The sequence below is a fragment of the Prionailurus bengalensis genome, chromosome A1 (genome assembly GCF_016509475.1).
Source record: "Prionailurus bengalensis isolate Pbe53 chromosome A1, Fcat_Pben_1.1_paternal_pri, whole genome shotgun sequence".
NCBI lineage: Eukaryota > Metazoa > Chordata > Mammalia > Carnivora > Felidae > Prionailurus > Prionailurus bengalensis.
Window position 1 is genome coordinate 85938308 of NC_057343.1, and position 6619 is coordinate 85944926.

Genomic DNA, 6619 nt, shown 5'->3' on the forward strand with positions numbered 1-6619 from the left:
TTTGGTTCCTTCATGTTGGGAGCATAAACATTTACAATTATTAGCTATTTTTAATGGATAGACCCTGTAATTATGATATAATGCCCTTCTTCATCACTTATTACAACGTTTAGTTTAAAATCTACTTTGTATGATATAAGTATGGCTACTCCAGCTTTCTTTTGACTTCCAGTAGCATGATAGATCATTCTCCATCCCCTCACTTTCAATCTGAAGGTGTCCCTTGGTCTAAAATGAGTCGCTTGTAGGCAGCATATAGAGGGATTTGTTTTTTTTATCCATTTTGATACCCTATATCTTGATGGAACATTTAGTCCATTTACCTTCAGCATTATTATTGAAAGATATGGATTTAGTGTCATTGTGATATCTGTAGGTTTCATGCTTGTGATAGATGAATGTCTAGATCCCATTTGAGTTGCCTTGACTGACCCAAAAATGAGATGTCCACCAAAACTTGCCTAAACAAGCTTATGAGCAAAATAATATAGTATTATTATTTTAAACCACTAACATTTGTATTGGGTTGCTATGCAACTATATTACCTACAACATATTTTGATTCATGGAAAAGGAATGGGGACAAAACTAGTACTAACATCTTGTCATATTTTCATAGGATCAAGTGGCAGTCAGAATACAAAAGAAACAAGCAAGCAAAACAAAACAAAACTCAAAGAAACTATTAGCAAAAATATAAGGGCCTTGAGAAAACAGTTTCTGACACTAATATAATACTACATGTTCATTGTACTTGAAATTAAAAAATGAATAAAAACAATGTCACTCATTATCAGGGAAATGAAAATTAACACTACAGTAAGATATTACCTCACTCCTGTCAGAGTAGCTAAAAAAAAAGAATTAACAATTGTTGGTGAGACTGTGGAAGAAAAAGATCTCTCATGCATTGTTAGTGGGAATCCAAAGTGGTGCAGCCACTCTATAAAACAGTATGCACTACTCTATGATTAAACAATCACATTACCCACATAGTGGGTATCTATCCAGAGAATACAAAAATACTAATTTCAAGGGTTATATATAATCCTGTGTTTACGGCAGTATTATCTACAATATCCAAGTTATGGAAGCAGCCCAAGTGTCCAGTCCTTCAATTGATGAATGGATAAAGAAGAAGTGGTGTGTGTGTGTGTGTGTGTGTTATTTAGCAATAAAAAAATTATGAAATCTTGATATTTGTAGCAAAATGAACAGAGCTAAAGAGTGTAACGCTAAAATAAATCAGTCAGAGAAAGACAAATACCCTCGTGGACTTTAAGAAGCAACAACAACAAAAAATGCACAAAGGGACAAAAGATAAGACAGAGAGGGAAAAAGGAAGAAAATTAATTATAGAGAACAAACTTATGGTTTGCAGAGGGGAGATGAGTGGCAGGAATGGTAAAATAGGCAAAGGGGATTAAGAGTACATTTAAACCCTGTTAAGCATTTGGGGCGCCTGGGTGGCGCAGTTGGTTAAGCGTCCGACTTCAGCCAGGTCACGATCTCGCTGTCCAGGAGTTCGAGCCCCGCGTCAGGCTCTGGGCTGATGGCTCAGAGCCTGGAGCCTGTTTTCGATTCTGTGTCTCCCTCTCTCTCTGCCCCTCCCCCGTTCATGCTCTGTCTCTCTCTGTCCCAAAAATAAAAATAAAAACGTTGGGAAAAAAAATTTTGAACCTTGATGAGCACTGAGTAATGTATAGAATTGTTTTTGCTTTGTTTTGTTTTTTAGAACTGTTACATCACCATATTGTACACCTGAAACTAATATAACATGCTGTTAGCTATACTGGAATTAAAATAAAAACATAGTAAAAAAGTTTTATAGGCTATAATTCAACATATGTGCTCTTTCCTTGACCCTCAGTCTCTTTTCAGTAGGGGTCCTGGAAGTAGCTGAGATTTTCCATGGTTGCAGTTCCCATGAGACAACTACTCTTTCTATGGTTCTATATACTGCCTGACATTTTGCTTTCAAATTCTACATGAAGGACCCATTCATGAGCTCCAGGAAGTCACTTTGTGCAGGGGCCTTCATTTATCAAGGTGATTAAAAATTTCTGTGGTTGCTAGTTTCTTTTCTCTATGTGGCTCTTTGGTGCTTCCTTCTCTTCTTAAATTAACTTTCTGAATTTCTTTGTCTCTGTTTGAAAATATATAAAGTGATTCCCATTTCTATACCTGGACACTCATAAGAATCTCCTTTTTGGAAGATGAGGAAATTAATCACAGAAAAAATTAAAGTTTTGGAGGTAAAAAGTGACAAACTTCTGAAGCATACACTTCTCATGGGCAAGGAATAAGCAACAGAAGAATGAAAAAAAGTGCTATCTCTAAATTCCTTGGCTTAGGATTGGTAAAAGGACATTGCCAGCCATATAGAATTGAACAGAACAAATGATTACATGTCTTGAGCCATATATATGGGGTGGGTACTTCACTCCTCTCATAGAGACCAGAAGAAATCAGTGAATATTAGTACAACAATATTTTATCATCCACAGATTCCAAATACACATCCTCAGGAAGGTTACTGAGAAAACCACTTAGCCACAGAAGATCACTTTCTAAAATTATCATAGTAAATAGGTAATCATGATATTGTAAAGGAAAAACAAACAAACAAAAAAACAACATTCCAGAGGAATGATACAAGAACAACGATGAAAAAAAAGTGAGAACAATATTCCAAGAAAACAGGAAAGTAGCTTTACTTATGAATGTTCTTAATCTACAATATAGAAGGCAGCCAAATACCTGCCTAATGAGAGTTGAGAATATCTAAGAACCAATTCCTTTTGTTTCTCCTAATTTTGACTTCTCTATATGTGTTTATTGATGTTATCAGGTCCTTAAATCACCAAATGTTTTGGGAATTTTGATGAATTGCCTTTCACAGGTGATCTGATAAAATAAATCATATCTAGACTTGCTTGGTACCTCCTGATCACCATAACTAAAGGAAACTTTTAGTTGTCTCCATTTTGGAGAGCTGAACTTATTTTGTTGGAGAAAATTAAATGAGTCAAACACTTGTTAATCAGAAGAAAGAACTTGTTGATTCTAATGTTTTATAATAATCTGGATTTCCTTCTTCTGGACTAAGAATCATACTGCACTTCCCCTGTCCTTGTAATATGGGGTGGACAGTCGCACATCAGGGAAATAAGCATGTATAACACCTGACTAGGTGATTTAAGATCAAATAACTGACCTTCCATGTTTTCTTTTCACATGCCTCAGACTGCTGATGTTTATGGTGAGAGAAGTATGATTAGCTGCATCATCTTTGTTATTTTATGACAGGGTTTTATGACATAGGGACTTTTAAGCCATTATTGGTTAAGCAGCATAAATTATCATAATGTATTTCCCAGACTCTAGACACTCATATATTGATTGACTTATTTCTAGTTTATACATTGTGTCATTTCAATTAGAAATTGTGGGTGTATACATATAAGTAATATGCATATGTAAAAAATATATAGGGATGCCTGAGTGGCTCAGTTGGTTAAGCATCCAACTATTGATTTTGGCTCAGGTCATGATCTCATGGTCATGAGATCAAACCCTGAATCAGGGTTGGTGCTGATAGCACAGAGCCTGCTTAGGAAACTCTCTCTCTCTCTCTCTCTCTCTCTCTCTCTCTCTCTCCCCCTCACCCACCTTCTCTGTATCTATCTCTCTCAAAAAAAATACATATATATATAGCCAATTGGCACATAATCTCTGACATAAAATATTTGAACATACTGAAGTGAGGTATGATAGAAAATTATATATATGTGAGTAAAAAGAAATACACATGCTTTTCTCAAAATCCTTCAATTACCTAGGAGGACAAGAATATAAAAGGATTTTGAAAAATCATATTTTAAATTTTCTGTCGACATATTTTAGTAATAAAACTATTGTTTTGAAGTGTAAACAAATTTTATTCTTTCAACTTTTCAAAATAAACACTGAGTGTATCAAAATAAGCCAGGCTTTTAACTTGTGTTAACTATGCCTGTCTTCAATAATTCTGGGGGACAGAAAGCGGTCATAGAATGTAGTAAATTTCTCACAATGCACAGTGTCTGCTTGGAATTCTCTCTCTCTCTCTCTCTCTCTCTCTCTCTCTGTCTGACCTTCCCCTACTCATGCACCCTCACATATGCTCTCTAAATAAATAAATAAATAAATAATAAAGAACAGGTCCTGTAGTGCCCTGCAGGGTACTGCCTGATAACTAGAACCTGATGCTTTAGCAGCATCTCATATGTGTGTTGCGTTCATCCTGATACTGTGTCTGAGTACCATTTCCTTTCAGTCTAGGTATGTGCACTGACTCTTGTTGTGGGCTGCATTTGCTCTCTCTGATGTTAGAGAGACCCAGGCTGGTTGGTTCTGAGGGTAGAGGGGGGTGATGGCAAATTTTGCACTGAAGCACTAGTCCTAGGCCAGATTCCTGGAGCATGATGCCCATCAGGGGCTTGGCACATGGAAGCTGTGGCTGGGTGGGGGCTGCATGACATTGACAAAATTTTCAGAAAGCCAAGCGTCAAAGCCAAGTAGGTTTGGAGTGGGCATATCCTCAGGAGAACTGATGTGCAAGGCAGACTGCCAGCAGGTTAGGTAACAAGTGTCTGTGCAGGACCACTTCTAGAAGGTGACTGTGTTTCTCTGCTGGGGGGCAGGAGAGGAAAATGCTCCCAGCTCCTTTGTTCCTGGAGAAGTCTCCAACACGCTACAAAATCAGTGCGAACAGGTCTCCTTTTCATTTCTTTCCAGCAAACTCTGGCCTCATGTCACCTCCTTGTGGGCTGTGGTCTCCCTAAGGGTGGGAGCCCCGCTATTACTTACCCTCCTGTCCCACCCAGGGCTCAGCTGATTTTAAAACTCCAGGATCCAAGTCCTGGTGGTTATACAAACCATGGAATTTAGCCCCTCTGGTTTTCAATATCAGACGTTATGAGGAATCATTCCCATGTGAGCTCCCTGGCACTTTTCCCACTCTGAGCTGACAACTCCCTTCCTTCTGTGGGCAGCTCCCAACCACCACTTCCACCCATCCTAACCTGTCTGGTGTGGCTTGTCTACATATAGTTGTGGAGTCTGTTCTTCCAGTCTTCACATGGCTCTCTGGGTTATTTACTTACATGTGAGTGATAACTAGTTGTACACATGGGATGAGGTGAGTTTGTGTCATCCTCCTACTCTCCTATCTTCTCAGTCTCTTTTTAACACCCTATTAAATCTTTTCTCCTCAACAAAATTTAAACAAGCAGTGGCAGAACCTGATAAATCTACTTTTTAATGTATTTTTAAATCATGGGGCGCCTGGGAGGTTCAGTTGGTTGAGCGCCTGACTTCAGCTCAGGTCATGATCTCACAGTTCGTGAGCTCAAGCCCCGCGTCGGGCTGTGTGCTGACAGCTCAGGGCCTGGAGCCTGCTTCGGATTCTGCGTCTCCCTCTCTCTCTGCCCCTTCCCTGCTCATGTGTCTGTCTCTCTCTGTCTCTCAAAAATGAATAAACATTAAAAAAATTAAAAAAAATAAATCGTTATTTTCAAAGTCATTTGTGTACATTTTATTTTTCATTTTAAATGATTCTCTCTTATTTTAATGAATCACAGCTTTCTGAAAGGGCAGATGAAAGTATATTTAAGTTCTGGAACCTCTAAAATTCTTGAAAATTAAACATTGTTGGCATCCAGTCATATTTTGCACTACTAGCATATTTTTTAATTTTTTAAACGTTTACTTTTTTTGAAAGGGAGAGAGACAGAGCATAAGCAGGGGAAGGGCAGAGAGAAAGGGAGACACAGAATCTGAAGCAGGCTCTAGTCTCTGAGCTGTATGCACAGAGCCTGACATGGAGCTTGAACCCACAAACCATAAGATCATGACCTGAGCAGAAATCAGATGCTTAACTGACTGAACCAGCCAGGCACCCTGCAACACTAGCCTATTAATAAGAAAGTAATTTTAGCAAAAGATGCCAATAGGCCAAGCCCCTTAACAGGGCACAGTAGACAGTGATGCAAACTGAGCAAGTTTGATATTGTCAGACAAGAAGAGGGGTTTTAGGATGATGTTGCTCAAAGGGGATGCAAATCAAGCTTGTTGGGAGTCATCTCTTTTACATGAGTAGACCATACTAATATCTTACTATTTAGTAATTTGTTTATGAATTTTGAACTCCAGAAAACCTGCAGTTATATTACACGTTCTATACATTTTAAATATAAAATCCATTCTGCTATCTATGCTACAATATGGGGAAATAAAATGAATACCACCTTAATCAGATTAAAGCTCTTGTACTAATTTGTCAGTACAGTCAAAAAATGATTTAGGTGTTAATATTTTATTAATTTTTTTATTGTTTTAATTTTTTTAATTTTTTTGATATTAATTTGTGAATTTATTTTTTTTGATATATGAAATTTATTGTCAAATTGGTTTCCATACAACACCCAGTGCTAATCCCAAAAGGTGCCCTCCTCAATACCCATCACCCACCCTCTCCTCCCTCCCACCCCCCATCAACCCTCAGTTTGTTCTCAGTTTTTAACAGTCTCTTATGCTTTGGCTCTCTCCCACTCTAACCTCTTTTTTTTTTCCTTCC